Source organism: Echeneis naucrates, chromosome 1 (genome assembly GCF_900963305.1).
Source record: "Echeneis naucrates chromosome 1, fEcheNa1.1, whole genome shotgun sequence".
Taxonomy (NCBI): Eukaryota; Metazoa; Chordata; class Actinopteri; order Carangiformes; family Echeneidae; genus Echeneis; species Echeneis naucrates.
Window position 1 is genome coordinate 23618392 of NC_042511.1, and position 16084 is coordinate 23634475.

The 16084-nt window shown below is 39.4% G+C and overlaps 1 protein-coding gene across 4 annotated transcripts in view; it reads left to right on the plus strand.

Annotated features, from left to right (window-relative positions):
- The window catches only part of gab1 (GRB2-associated binding protein 1), a 46843-nt gene that overhangs the window by 3422 nt on the left and 27337 nt on the right, over positions 1–16084 (plus strand). The window contains exon 1 of one of the 4 annotated variants that reach the window (XM_029500276.1): positions 11499–11543. The exons of the other annotated variants lie outside the window; for them this stretch is intronic. The gene's annotated coding sequence lies outside the window, so the exon portion shown is untranslated. Of the gene's footprint in view, positions 1–11498; positions 11544–16084 lie in introns of those variants that run through there. 4 annotated transcript variants of the gene reach the window in all.

Sequence of the window (16084 nt, forward strand, 5' to 3'; positions counted from 1 at the left end):
TTTACATTTAAACTGCTTGAAGATGTTAGCCCTATATTCACATTACTAGAAATGACCAGATATCTCTGCTGATTCTTCGTGTTTACTGGCTGCCTTATTTATCTAACTTACTCACAGCGGTGCACAAAAATCTATTTTGAACCATGCATTACAGTAAAGCTCTAAACTGAACTGAACTGGCTACTTGTATTTCTACAACAACATTGATTCATTTTGCACTCTAAAAAAATGGTTGCTGTGCAGCCAATTAACTATTATATTTCATAGACTGTCAAAGAAAAACAGTTATTGCTTCAAGATTGAGCAGTTAAATAAGTAGTACACAATTAATGCATTTGTTTCTGACCGGTCTATAAGGGGGAAGGAATACATGGTATATAATAGAGTAAAGACATTGATAAAGAACAAGATTCCTAAACATTATTTGAATTTGACGTTTTAATAAAATTGCTATGAAGTAATAACATACGTAGTTTTCTGTCTTGTGTAAACAGGTGAGAACTCCTATAATTGCGACTGTTGATGTAAAGGCAGACAATTCAGTCACAGTATACCTACATTATCGATAGCTCACTGTTTTTTTTCCTACAAATGTGAACAGTTTCAAATGAGCTTTTTCTTGAAATATCAAAATATTCTTGGCACCATTGAAATGGCCCTTGGCCCAGCAAAATGTCATGACATATCTGAGTTTACAAAGCTGAACGATCCAAATATGTTTGTTTTACATCATTAAAAGTGAACATTTGGTGGCAGGGTGAGTGACGATTAAGAAAACAAAAACAAATATGTCATCAACGTCAGCGCTCTACATTAATCCCCATTTCCAGACTGAGTAGCAGTAGACTAGAAGCTGGGCCCCTGCGTACCTGATTAACTGCTTCGGGCAAAGTTTGCCCTGAAGGCTCTGTTGGTGATTGGTTGAGCTCAAAGGTGAAAGCTATTCAGCCAACCTGCCTGCGTCTGAACAGCCCCGACCATCATGGCTTTGACACACTCCACATTGTTGTTTTTTCTATGTAGTACCAATGAAGTAAGTTTGAACAGGCAGTGATCAAAATGCATACAGCATTTTGGCTACTGTCACCTTGATGTTTGCCAGGAACAGATCAGACATAGTCCATTTCATTTTATAATTGATACAAGCAGATAATCTACTCATAAATTATAGAACATGTGTAATATATATGACCTTATCAGTGGAATTACTTCAGTCAGAAATGTCTGGGAAAGAATCAACACTTCCCAACTTATTAACGTCTCATTCACAGAAACTGTGAAGGTATCTTAACCACTGTTGCTTTTGTAGGATTTTTCCCAAGCCAGAGTTTGTCATAACTGTATCCTCTGTGGTTTTTCCTTTTTATTGACACTGGGTTTTCCATCTGGCTCTCCCTTTTGTCTTTTATTTTTTTTGCCTCTCAATCTCTGAATTTGTGTTGAGGTCCACTTGTAAAAACTTCTTTGAAGGAATGGCCTGAAGACTTGTATCTTCAAGACATCTGTAGTGTGTTATCACAGGGACCTGAGGGAAAGCAGGAATGAAGTCACATAGTCATGTTTCATCACTACTCTGAAGAGATAGTCTGCATGTGACAGTATATTGCCTCATCATATCATGGTATCAAAAAAGATGTTCCGTCTCATTGGCACAATTGAGCAAATTGGTGGTATGTCCTCAGTTTTGTGTACAACAAACTTCAAAATTTCATGCCAACATTTTACTCCTTGTTTTTTTTTTTTTTTTTTTTTTTTTTTTAACCCCTTTTAATTAGAAATAATAACAACAGACTTGCTAATTATGACATCAGCTGTGGCCTTTCACCACAATTGTGCTGATGTTGGTGTATTGAGAAGATGTGTTCCCAGCTGCTTTCAAGAGTTGTTCTTTACTGTCACGTGCTTCCAATTCATCATCCCACACTTTTCACCTCCTTAATTCATTACAAAGGTGACATGGACCCACTGGAAACAGATTAAGATTTTGTTCTACACTCTCTCCAGCCCTTAATAGGGCCTCAGTGGTGGAGTACAACGCTGCAGAGTAGACCGGATGAAGGAAAATAATGAACCCTGAAGGTCCTCCTCTGATGGCTGTAAAGGGAGACAGAGGACATGATGCATGCTGATCCCGAGTCCACTCAACTGGGAGAAAATGCATTTACAGCATACACCACATTGTCCATTGGCCAGTACGTTGACTACCGTCAGGAAATAATTGTCATTTGATGAAGAGGAATATGTATGCAACAAATGTGACAGCGGTTAGACGAAAACAAAGGCATAGCTTTTGATTAAGTAGAGGATTCATTAAATCAGCTTAGCAAGTGGAACAGAGAACAAAAGCTCACTTTCTGTTAAACCACCCCCCACCCCACCCCCATGCTTGAAGAAACAAACAAACAAGAAACCCAAGTAGGATGCAACAGAGGGGTGCTTGTGCAGCATTAGCCTCTTAGGTTAGCGAAGTAGAAATTAGAGAGCCATGTTCTTACTGCCATAGCTACGCAGTTCTCCATTTTGACCAAATAGATTACTGTTGTGTGATCTGCCACAGCATGAAAATGGATTGTATGAGTCATTAATTATTAAATGTCCATTACAAACAAATAACCATTAAATATTAATATATGTGCTACTATAATAGTTATCCATGCTAGTCCACTTTTGTTCCAGACAAAGAATATCATCGCAGTGTTAGATGTAGGCGTATCTGTTTCATTATACCTAAACAGGGGCCAAAATTAGACTTTTGTTAGACAATACAACTAACATATCAAGAAAAAAGAAGCAGATTTTGTGACACTGAATTCTGTTTGATCCTCAAACTAATCAACAGAGGTGGGTGGACGTGACTGAACACACACTGATTTTTGTTTTAGAAGTTAAAGTGACAACCCCACAAGGAAAAGTAGTGTAGACGATGGATGGTAGGAGATATTTTAACTTCAAGCTGTTGTTTCAGTCTTTGTTTCAGAATACAAGAGAAGTGGACATGATTGTACTTGGGCTCCATTTACTTTGAGTGTCAAAAAAAAAAAACAGCCAATAAGGATAGACCATTGAAAGTTGGCAGCATAGAGCATTTTTTGTTTGGCACATGGTTAATACCTGTCTTTGCAGGCTTAAATAAGAAAAAAATAAAAAGTGTAATAAATATAAAAATTTTTATCTGTTTTGATTTTATTATACATATCATGCCATACTCTCAAAGGGACAGTCAGGGAAAAATCTTAATGTTTCTGTTTATTCACCAGTGTCTTTGACATCTCGTAATCAACTGTCTCTGTCTGGTAGCATTGGGACACAAGTTCTTAAGTTATGCCATATATGTGGTGCTGCACTGCAAATATTTTAATTGCGTTTTGTATTTTGCGACAAATAACTGAACGTTACCATCCCTGTTTGCTATCAATTTCATCTATTGCCTCTGCTGTGGCTGGCTCTCCTGCAGCAGCATGTTTGCTGCTGTCCTCCTCCTCCTCTCCTACATATCTCTCTTCATTATTTGCTATCCCCTCCCGACCCCTCTTGCTGCTTCAGCTACCACAGAAGCACCAAATGAAGGCTGGAAAAATTTGAAACATATTAATTGGAAAGCTAATCACACTGGTCAGACTGCACAGCTTTTCTACCTCTGTTATTTTGGTTTCCACTTAAGTTTCTAGGCACTTTGTTTGGTTATGCTTCTCATCAAGACAGACTTTTCAGCTCTGCAAGGACCAAACATTCAATGTCAAGGTTAAAGAATTAACATTTATGCTCTCTATTTGCATTTGATATTGACTAGCAACTCTGCTAGCTGTCTCCTCTGGGGAAAAGCCTACAACAATCGTTTCTCCTGTGCACAATCATGGTTTGAGTCAGAGTGTGCATGGAGAGGAGGGGCTGTTCACAGGACGGTCTGCTGTCAACGTGTTTGAGAGAGAGAGAGAGTGGGGCATGGAGGGTTTGAACGAATCAATGCGTTGCATACACAGTGAAACAATATCTTACCCATTTGGAAAAGTAAAACAATATAAAAAATCAATATGTAGTGGTTTATGTTGATATTGTCGTGGGTTGCCACAAATAACAATGTATGGCAAACACTGAGCTGATGGTTTAGATATTTTGAGAGCTCATCTATCAGGAGATTTTCTTGATCTCAAATTTTGTTCAATGGTTTGAGCCATTAGTGAAAGTGAAGAAGGCACAGTTAGCTGTTAGCAGTTAGTAAGTCACAGCGATGTATGTACTTTCTGAGCTAAAAGGTAGTGAAGTGAAATATGTTGGCAAAAAAAAAACATTTTTGTTGCATCATTATGAAGCCAAAACTTTGATTGATAGGGGAAGTTACCACATAGCTAACACTGTGTGCTGATTATGCATTATTCCTCCATGAATGTTTACATTGTCATCTTATCCTTCCCCAAAGTTAATTTCTTGCCTTACTGAAACAATACGATTGCTCCATTTAATTGGCAGGTCAAGGCTGAGGTGAAGCATTTTGTAAACGTGTGTCTCTTTTTGCCCAGTGCAGCTGTTTACTGTCCTTTGTGCCAAGTACTCAAAGGAGCATGGGGAGTGACTGTAGAGAACTGGTTCTAATGCAGACTTGGTTTTTCTTGTTTCAAACTTGGGAACAGATTCTGAGTTGTGTTTTCTGTTGAAATATAATCCTATTCAGTCATAAAAAAGATCCCTTTGTGCTGTTTGTCACTGTGCCAAGTCGAGCAGTTTCAAGTGCTGCTATTATTAAACACAGATGACAGAAACTATTTGGCAGGGCTAATTGTACACAACATAATTTCTTACGATAGAACCACACAGTTCTCGGCATATGCATTCATTCAATTTAAAGTTTGATTAGATGTAAATAAATATTTTCTGAAATCAAGAGTCTCACACACTTGATTTATTTTGTTTCTTGTGTTTCAACTGTGACACCAGGCAATAAAAATAGTATGTGTCCTAAGTCTGCTCTCTATTTCCAGACTGTAGTTGTAGCGTGTTCTAGACATGGAACAGGGCTAGTTGAAGAATGCAGATGGCCAAAGATGGTCTACACTAACAAGACCAAAAACTGATTGGGGTCCCTGTTCCCATCAGATTGCTGTGTGTGTGTGTTTCTGAATTGTGGAAACAAAACATCATTTTGGCCAAATTTCTCATAAAGGGCATTCCCAGAATTCTTACAAGTAAGGAAGAACTTCAAGACTAATGGTGTTGGTCTACGTTTATGTATGCAGTCAAGTGCAGGCTAGGATATACCACAATAACAATCAATATCTTTGTCATCATTTTTGAAGAGTGTAGAAAAAGCAAACAAGATGAGAGTGATCGCAGTGCTTCTCAAAGCAACACCATTAGGCCGCCTCCAGTGAGACCAGCTCTCTGTTCTCTCCCTCTTTCTTTCCGTTCCCAGTGGTTCTTGGCAGTCACAGGCAGCAGGAATGTGAGGTTGCTCTGTGCTCGTCTTTGCTGGTCTGCTGGGGTGTGAGCTCCTGGTCCTGTGCTACTGCTGCTGCCTGTACAGCTCAGGCTAGGATGGGTTGGACTGCACTGCATTGCACTGCACAGCTATGCAATGCACTGGCCGATTGTTATTTCTGCAGCATTTGGAGGGAAGAGTAGCTGCTCCCTGGTGCCCCAGCAAGGCATGGCCGCCCCTTCCTGTGTGAGGCGCTGATGGCTACCAGATGGTGGGTGAAGAGAGAGGAGGAGGGGTCCTTTGTTCCTTCCCTCTTGTTCTCTCTTTATCCTTTCTTCATATTAAATATATTTTTATTTAGCTTTTTTATTCCTCTATTCCTTTGCAAAGTCTTTCTCTTAACCTTGCATATCTTTTTGGCTAATGAAAAGAAGACTGATAATGAACATGAACTTTCAGGCATTCTGGTGATGCATCATCCAGTGTTTTTCTAGGTGTCGCATATTCTCAGACAAAAGCATGTCACATTCATTCACTTCAATGACCTACTTAAGGATCCTATACATTCAAAGTCTACTTACAACATGTACCTACTTCATAGATCAACATGTAACTGCTTCTTCAACGGTCTGATAAAGAATCAAGCTTTGTCACTGTAACTGCACCGGAGAGTGCATGTGGTGTTTGGAGAACTAAAGAAAAGTCTGATCTGGCTGACCACTTTACTCCTCACTAACAGGAGGCCCTCTAAACTCACAGGATATAAAGACCTTTACAACCTCTGTAGTTGACTCTCCAAGATACATACATACTCAAAATTAGAAGAATGACTCGGTTCATTTATGCAACATCTTTCTCAGGTAAAGAGAAGTCAGATGTATTGCAGGCTAAGCTTGATGGAAGCCATTTGCCGTTTTTCATTGATGACTCCCTCACCTTGAACTCTCTGGGATTGACTACTTTTTAAGGTGAATTGTTTTTTCACCTCCAACATGAAATTCCAATTTTGTGTGTTGCATTCTTTTCTGTGTATCCAATCAACTTAGAAGCAAAAGCTAGCTTTGCTTCTCAAAATTTTGATAGCTGTGTTTTCCTTCTCCCTTTAATGTGAATCACTGATTGTCGCTCAGGCAGTATTGGATTGGGAAGGATTTCAATGAAGAAGTGAAAAATGACATTACAACTTAAATTTTGACTAGAAGTGATCAATGCAACCTTGCCTCAGGTCTGGAAAAAATATTGGCCAATGTGGTATTAATGATCAGGTTTGTCTGACAAAGAGATGCTATTGCTGCAAACACCTTGTGAACGGATGCTTAAAAAATCCAACTTTGCTGCATAGTCACATTTTTAGATCAATTTTGATTCTAACGAGACATCACCAAACGGTTTTCCATTGTATCAAAACATCTATTTGTGGTGTGACTCAACTTAATTTTAGATGTCAGAATTTTTTATCTTGAATGTGTCAGAGGAGTAGAGTACTCAGATACTCAGGTTTGAAGGTAGCGTTTTTTTGTTACTCCATCTGTTCACATTTAACTCCACTCACCTGTCATTTCCCACACACACACACACACACACACACACACACACACACACACACACACACACACACACACACACACACAGATGCAGCTGGCACTTAAGTTATGTGGTGCTATGTGATCTGACCCTAGTCGCTGTGTCTGCAGCCTCTTAATATAGCCCACTGCTGTCATGGTAGTTTTTGCCCCCCGTCCCTTGCTCTGCGCTTTGTGAGACCCAATATATTTGTCCCCTTGTACAGGGGGAGTACTGGAGCTGTCAGCCTAGAGTCTGGATGTGAAGTATTGCTACTGACCTGTGTAATTTCCCAAGTCACTGTGATGCAGACAGCACCACAGTAAAATAGATTCTGTCTGGATTTAATCTCCATTAATTTGTTACTTTAATGGGTTTTCAAATCAGTTTATTTTGTGTTTTAGAGTTGAAGTCCTCACAACAAACTGAAATGGACAGAAAGATGGACAACTCTTTGCTATTAACCAGAGGTCCTGTTGTGACCACCATCCCTGATTGCATTAGAGTCACTATGGTGCTGCTTGATATCTTTGGCCTGGCCTCCAGCCAGAGGACGTGGTTGAACTTGCACAGACAATCAGACACACACACACACACACACACACACACACACTCACAGATGCAGCTGAGACCCCTGCACTCAGAGTATTCGTTTCCAACCTGACTGGAAGCTGAGAGCCTGGATGAACTACTCCCCTTGTCCACCTACTTTCCTGGCATTTGTCTAAACTTTCCCTGACACTTTTTTTTTCATGCTTATTGCTTGTGTGTCCCAGAATCTTGTGGAATATCTTGACCCACTGTCTTGGATATAACCCTATGGCTTTTGGATGACCAAATAGTGTTTGGATTTCAAGCAAAGCTTAAGGTTGGTCATTTTGCTATATCGCATTAAATAGCAATTTTGTCATCTTAAAAGATAGCAATTTTCCTTTTGTTTGTGTGCAGGGATGCAGACAAGAATCAAATTGATAAATGAGTTTAAAAAATATCAACTATTTCAATGTGCTTTAATTTTCTTGTAAAGTCATGAGGGGAATTTCCAACAGCCTTTTTGTGATCATAAACTTTGGTCACAAGTGTTTCACGCAACAGATTGAAGGAGAAATTTTTGCTTCATTGGAATTGTCTTTCTGCTGTGCGTATGCATGTACCCAATGTACCCAAGTTACTGGGTACATTGATGAAATTGCAAAATCTTCCTCTTAAACGGTCTTTATCTCAGAGTCTGAATTTGTAGCTCTTGGCCAGGTCTGAAAACTTCTCTTATAATTTGTTTTGGCACATGTCTGGAGAGTAATATGTATGCTACAGTCTATTGTCCTTTGTGACTATTTTTGACGTAGGGTTGCACATTTGGCTGGTTTACACCGTTTGACTTTGTATAGACCAATAGAAGCTGAATTGTTTAAGCCTCTCTCATCATCAGTAAAGGAACAGCGCAATCATGTGAACCAAGTCTGCCATGCCAAAGGAATGTGTTGAATTCTAACGATGCAGCTTTGACAAGTGCATGTGACTCTATCCAAGAGTTTAGATTGGTGAGGCCAGGAGAAGCAAAGGCAGATGGGATGAAAACAGGGGAGGAGTTGCAGGTAATCAACAGAAAGAATGCAATGTCAAGGTTGTGGCAATGCAACATTATAGCATGCTGCTTATCTGAAGAAAGTATTAAATCTCTCAGTCCAAAACAACAAGGGGGGAATGTGATTAACTTGTGTTTTCGGGAGTATCCTGAGGTCAGATGAGCTGATCTTTGTCTGTAGTACAGCTTTGGTTTTCGTGGCAGAGAGAGGGCTTCCATCTGCACTCACAAATCATCCTCAGATAATGTAGATTGAAAACTACACCATGATTTTGTAGCAGGATTTTTTCTTTAAAATGAAAATCCTTTCTTTTTCTTTGATTTGTCACAAAATGTACCAAATACTGGCACAGAGGGCTGAAGTACAACACACGCAACGGCTGTACAGCCCCTTTATCTCTATGTCCCAAGCTTAATGCTGTTTCCTACTCACTAGGGTAAAAGGTATTGATTGATGACCTGGATTTTGCTCTCACCATCAAAAGCGAACATAAGTGCATTTTCACCATGCTCGAGGAGCAATGAATTGCAAGAAAATTTGGAAAAAACTCAACTAATGGAGGTAGCTGTGATTTGTGATTTGGTGATTTTCTTTCACATGCAGCTTTTACACTTATATTCCTGTCATGAAAATGTCACATTCAAAGCTGATTAGTACAATTGCTAAGTGTTTGCATATTGCATTGTTCCTCTGATCAGATCAGAATAAAAGCCCAGGCAGTGAGAGACTTTGCTAAGAATAAACTGGGCCATCTGGAAAAAAATGCATTTTGTGAGAAGGTGGTGAAATAAATAATTTTTATTCTTGGATTCCTGCTTAATTTCATTTAATGGAATGTATTATGAGTTGGGTTTTTTTGTCAGGTTTTTTTTTAGGTTATACAGCTTTTCTTTTTTTTTTTTTTTTTTGCACATTAACAAATTCTTGAGTTAATTCGAACATTGTTCTGGATACACAAACACGCTTTTGTCCTTGTAGTTGGTCACTTCCATCAGTGGTCACATCCAAGTGTCTTATCCGCATGAGCCAGTTATGTTAGAGTAATGTGAACTATTTTGTCATCATCATTTGAAAGTATTACATGCAGTTCAGTTCTATTTGTTTGTCTCATCGTCGTGAAGGCTGGCTTTATTTGGCTTTAGTTTGGAGCTTTCTGGTGTAAAAAAAAAATTAAACCAAACAAAAAAAAAAACAAAACAAAACTGTGTCCTGCCTCAGTACATGCATTAACAGTGCAGTGAAGGTGAGATGAGTACCAATGATTGCAAGCTGTTAGAACAAATCTACAGGCATGCAAGCACACACCCACAGAAGCCAACCCACATCTGAAGATAGTGGAACGTAAAAAAATTGCTGACATTACTTTGGTATTTGCATAATTGTTGACATGGAAAAATACATTGCATTGTTATCTTTGCTTCTTGTACTGGTCGCTTAAAACAAATTTGTTGGAGGGATTCCACACATTCTATACTAAATCTGAATCTGAGTCGCATGAACACACATGCAGGTATGTGTTTGCACCACACGCATTCCCTTTCAACTGAAAGTGAAGCAGTATCATCTGAATGCGACAATAGAGTGTGGAGGTGTGTACCAGTTTCAGGGGACTGGCTGGAAAAGGAGGTGTGTCTTTAGGTTGGCAGGGGAACAAGCCTCGGCATGCTCAATAAGCTCAGCTAGTAAAACAGGACACCAACCACAGTGAAGCCAGAGCTAAAAATCAGAATGTTGTGTCTTTTATCTGTAGCATTTCAGATACAGTTTGCATTAGTATTTGAATATATAAAAACATTCACTGATTACCAATTCTTCAAGTCCCTTTTTTTATCTCCTGTTCTGTTGAGTAATCAGGCATCACTTTTTGAAAGCAACACCACTGGGGGCACAGAAGTGCATATCGGAGTCCATTTCCATATCTGTGTGTATGGCATCTGAAGCCATTTCCTAGTGGACAGTCTCTAGAAAGAGAGGGGCTAATTAGATCATGTCTAAAGCAACCTCTCACTGGCCATGAAATGTGATTTGGAATACTTTTCATTGGACTGATTTGATTAGACTTCTGCTGCTCACTGCATGGATAAGGATTACGTTAGATGCACGCACTGAGTGGTATTGTAAGTATTAACACTGTACCCATTATCCAGTTGTTTTTATGTGAATCTTATTGGATTTCATTCAATCAAAAAGTTTGATATACAGAACCTAAAAGTATGCTTGATATATCCTGCTTTTGTCTGTTGTGAGCATGACGTTATTTAACAAATGAACCAAAACACTCACACACAGACATGAACTCACTGTCATCCACAGATGCTTTTTGGTGCTTGACTATGGAAAAGTTGTGCATCTCACCATTCTGTGGTCCCCCTGTAGGAAGCAGTGGGAACATCATGAGTCTGCCGCTCTACCCACATTCTGCTCTAGTGTGAAATACTCTGCTTGACTGAGAGCTACAGGCCTGTGCCACTGCAGGCTCTTATCAAAACGTTAAATGTAGAAATATCTAAATGTGGATTTTCTGTTAGTGCAGACTGACCTCTTTGTAATGACTTGTGAATGTGCAGGAGTAAATCAAAAGCCGTGTTGGAAATTCAAAGTGGGATGTTGCACTTTTTGGCATGTGGGCACACTGTGTTGAGCAGTGGCTGATATTTTTGGTTCTACCCACCTATCTTGAGCCGGTGTATTGTAGGTGTATTGTAGTGTGCAAGCAGAGCGCAGGGGGAGTTGCAGTGGGTAGTTGTTGCCAGGGGAGGTGGTATGTTATTTTCAGTCCATTGTGTCTACTTCCTGTGGGTCAGGGGTTATTGGATCAGGGTGTTGCAGACTTGACGGAGTAAGAGGAGGGGAGGGAAGTCAGCAGGGAAGGCCGGAAAGTAGCCATACTCACTCAACAACAGTGGCTGGTCAACAGCCTGCTTACCTCGCTTTTCTTGTAACAGTCTTACTGGTGCAAGGCTTGGACTCATCGAAACCAGGTAAAGAGAAACAAATGACGATTTGATGACCATTACACTTTTTATTTTCGGTGTTTTGTGTTGCTTTAGATGATTTCTATACTGTTATCAGTGTTTTGCAAAGGCTGTTAGCTTTGTGAAACTCAGCTGAAAATCAGAGATGGACTAGTGTTGAGATCTTTAACATAAATGTTAGTTAGAAAGTGGATGGAAGATGGATGACTCTTGCATAACATAGTCAGCACTATAGTGGTGGTAGTCTTTAGGGAATTGTGTTATCCAGAGCATCATTAGTTGCATTGCGATGCATTGCTAAAAGTAAAATTAATCTTATGTCATACTATATAGAAATAACAGATAGCACAGAAATAATATTTACTGCATGGTTTGTTGCATACAGGGGGGGAAAAAAAAAACAAAACAAAACCATGTACCCTAAATGATGGTCAAGCAGTATTGGCATAGGAAGTATCCAATGTGGTAAGATTTCAAAGTTATACTGTATTAAATCCTATAAAATCATACAAGCATGGTCCGTGCCAGGAAATGGCCATCATGAGCCCAGCTGCTTGCACTGAGAGCAGTGACAGCTTTTGTGCGGGGGAGAAACTATCTTTGTGACCAATACTGTACTTCAACAAGAAATTCTGAGACCTCAGCAAACTGAAAGTGAACAAAGTTTATCCATGAAACATAATCTTGCCAAGTCTTTGTGCTGCAATCAAGTGTCTCTGTGTGCTGATTGTTTAGTGGCAGACTGGTCCTGGGTTGTTGTACTCATATAATTTATTGTTTACGATAAAGTTCTTGTCGGTGACGGTATATAGATATGCATTATTTTTAAACATGTCCAAAGCCTTTGAGATAAGCTTGTCTGCTTATCTTATGCTGCCATTTCATCCAAGATGATCCTTGATCAGGACAGCGCTCCATCCCATGTATCCATCCAACAAAGACCTGAAAAGTGACAGAGTAATGACCTGGCCTCCTTTCTCACCTGACTTCATCCGATTCAAGTGTGAGATTTACAGTCATAAAAACATTGTGTTGCAGTCTAGTACACTGAATAATAGCTGCAAATAAGTAGATGTTAGGTTTTTTTTTTTCTTCTAAAGTAAAACAGCTATACTGTTATGTTTTAGTTTGCTTGGTATCATTTCCAGCCATGACAATAAAATGAACAGTAAGTAGGGACTATTGCTTCAACTCAGGTGAGCCATTTTGTAAAAAATTTGTTTTATAATATGAGGGGAATTGCCAACTTTGGTTATTGAGTTTTCATAGTGCAGAGCTGATTCTGTCATTGCTTTTTCCATTCAAAGCATAGAAAGACAGATTTCCTCTTAAACTTCCAAAGGAAAGACAGTCTGTCCCTGTCTGGCTGCATTGTTTGGGCTTCTTAACCAAGGACTCAGAGTTTTAAACAGGTTATGAGCCATTAGCTTTTGCAGCGTAAGATAAATGTTAATACAGAGGAGGCTCTAAAGTTAGCACCTGACAAACCCCCAAACACAACCACAGTGACAAAAGGAGGCAAAACAGGAAATCTTTTTGCCCAGAGTGTGTATTGGGAACAGATGACCAGGAAGATAAAAAGCGCTAACAAAGTGGAAACTTCCACTAAGGGATGTTATTTTGCCTTGTGTGTGTTTTTCTCTCCTTTTCTCTGTTTCACAAAGCCCCCCATTTCCTGGAAAACACGGTTGGAGGTAGTTGGCTTAGTTTTAATGAGAAGGCTCGTACTATGAATCCTTAAACTGTTTCCTATATTATATCTAACCACTGATTCGTCTGTGCTCCCTCAGTCATACATGATGTGAAAGTGCGTTAATGTTTAAACCCACTCCCTCTGAGTTAATGCTTTACTCTGTGAACACGGTTTAAGTCTGAAGCAAATCTATCTGAAGGGATGCCAGGGGCTAGCTGTTCTTATTTATTATTTATTGTAGATGGTAAACTTTAATGTGAGCCATAGAAAGTTCATTGCACCATCCTGGTTTTTGTAAATATAATAGGCCACCACTGACAGGTACAGCGCTGAAGTACTGATTAGCTGGTCGCTTCCCTGCGCACTCTTCTGTTACATCCTCCCCACCTTCTCCCTCTCACTCACCCCCTCTCTCTCTCTTGGTCACTCCCTCCCTCTGTCTGGGGATACTCTAATGAATGATATGGAATGATTACTTGAGGGAAAGTTACCGTCCCCGCCCTTTGACTAAGAGGCAGTAGAGCAACTTTAGCAACTGCAGTTGCCTGTGTCTAAGCCAATAGAATAACTGCAGGGCCCGGTCCTGGGCTGTATGGATTAAGTACCAGGGACCACACGATTGACTGACAACACCTCTCCAACAAAGCCTGAGATAATGTAATACCTCCTGTTGAAAACTTCGGTAAGTGCCACGATTGCTGCTGCAGATATTTTAAGATGGAGATTTTTTTTTGTGCTGACTTTGATAATAGCTTTGAGTTCAAACATTATCAATGATTATTATTATTCCAGAACAAGCTTCTTTGCATTTGCCCAATAATCGGATAGTTCAGGGCTGTGTTTTTAACCAAAAAATTTTGTTATTAATGTCATGTAATAGAGTATGATGAATTGTGGCATTGTCTTGTTACTGGATCACCTGTGAAAGCCCATAAATTAGGAACACCTGTTTGCTCTTCAAATGCTCTTTCGTGAGAATGCTGCTCTTTGCGTGCATTGTTTGCAAAGATAGCAGTATGACTACTAGGGCCTGTGTTCTTTGGATAGTGACCGTAGACTTTTCGGGCTGGGGTCAGATGGCGTCCGGCTGGGTGAGAATTTCACAGCTGCACATGAAAGGGACGCAACGGTGGAATGGTAAATTGAGGGAGGGAGGGAGGGATTGTGTGGATGTGAATAGGGGGAATTGGCTTCTTTCGAACATAACATAGTTGCTCCATATGGATCAATACACCATTGATGAGCACACAAAGGATGGCTTGCTAACTGATGTATCATGCGCTTTCAGGAGCTGCTCACTATGCAGATACAGCCACTGAAACTTTTAACACCTAAAAGCATTTATCAATACTGAGCGGTGTCCCCATAAGAGTATAACAAGCTATTTTTACTATACAGACACACACATACATGCTATCTTTACATTACATAGCAGATGTCAGCTCACAAGTTCAATTCTGGCAAAGGAGGAATGCACAAATGTTACCTACATAGTATATGCCCAGCTGCGTAAAACAACTGCTCTGTTTTGTTTGGTATAGAGCCAATTTATTTGGCCCTGTAGCGTGCACAGGGGCTGGTTTCTGCTCTCATTGCTGCACCAATTTCTTTACAGAGCCCAGAGCTTTTTTCTTTCTATCTGGTTTTGTAGCAATTCAATATGATCATTTATTATGATTTCATTGAAAGGAAAGCCACAGGATCAGATATTTTAAACACTACATGGACAAATGTTTCACTGTAATGAATGATTTTAAATATAACATGATATCATATTTATATGGATGATGCTGATAATTATCAGTATATCAATCTTGTCAATATTGTAGTCAATGCCCCAATCTGCCAATATACTAAAATATTATACTTGTAAATTATCAGAGTAAAAAAATTACCAACTGTCCATTTTAGACTCATTAATCAACATTCAGCCCTGTTGTGATTTATACGATTTCTAAATATAACATAATCTATGGTTACCTCTAGGCATAAACCTAGAAAATGGAAAATTCAGTATGTACGGCTTCTGTGTTAATGTAAGGTGTGCCATTTGTAGTCCTGTAAAAAATGGATGTCTAGTTTCTGAGGAATTTTGGATTTGAACTTTGGTTCTTCTGGAAGAATTGAGACTTGAACTTCTCACTGTTGTGTCTTTGACCTGTGTGGGAAGATGGGGCGCATGCACACAAAGCAAGGATGTGATGTTTCAGTTTAACAAAGATTTGCTCTTGTTTTCTCTTGGAGGGGAGAGAAATGAAGAGGTTGACTTTCACATGGGAGCAGCACTATTCTGTGCACATGATAATTGATAAGTTCAGAGACAGTTGGGTTTTGGTTGTGGGAGTTTCTGACATGGAAGTGAAAGGTTTCAATAGGACACACACAGGCACACATAAGCTAATGTTGCTCTTACTTGAGTCTGTTTGCCTGGGTGGTCCTATCTTTAGCCCTGTTCTCACTCTATTTCTCTTTAATATCTTCTGCTGTCTTTGGTTACAGTCCTGCTATGGATGCTAGGAAAAGACTCAATAAAAGGTTTATTTGAATAATCATTCTTTGTCAGTTGTTTTCTTTTAGTATAGTATGACATACTTTGGCGGTCTCGCTTTTAAGAGTAGTTCTCATTGAGGTTTAATTTTTACTCTCAAAGATGTGGTAATGAATAATCAGGCAACTGAATTTAGATTGTGATGAACAACATAAAAAAAATTGTTGGGAAACTGATCTGCCTGATTGGTTTGACAAACTAATTTCCCAGGTGTTAAGACTTGCAAAAATTGACTGTGTTGAGAGTAAAAGTAGTTGTGCATGCATAGAAGTGCAGTCTGGAAAGCTCTCGTGGATGACTTGGCTT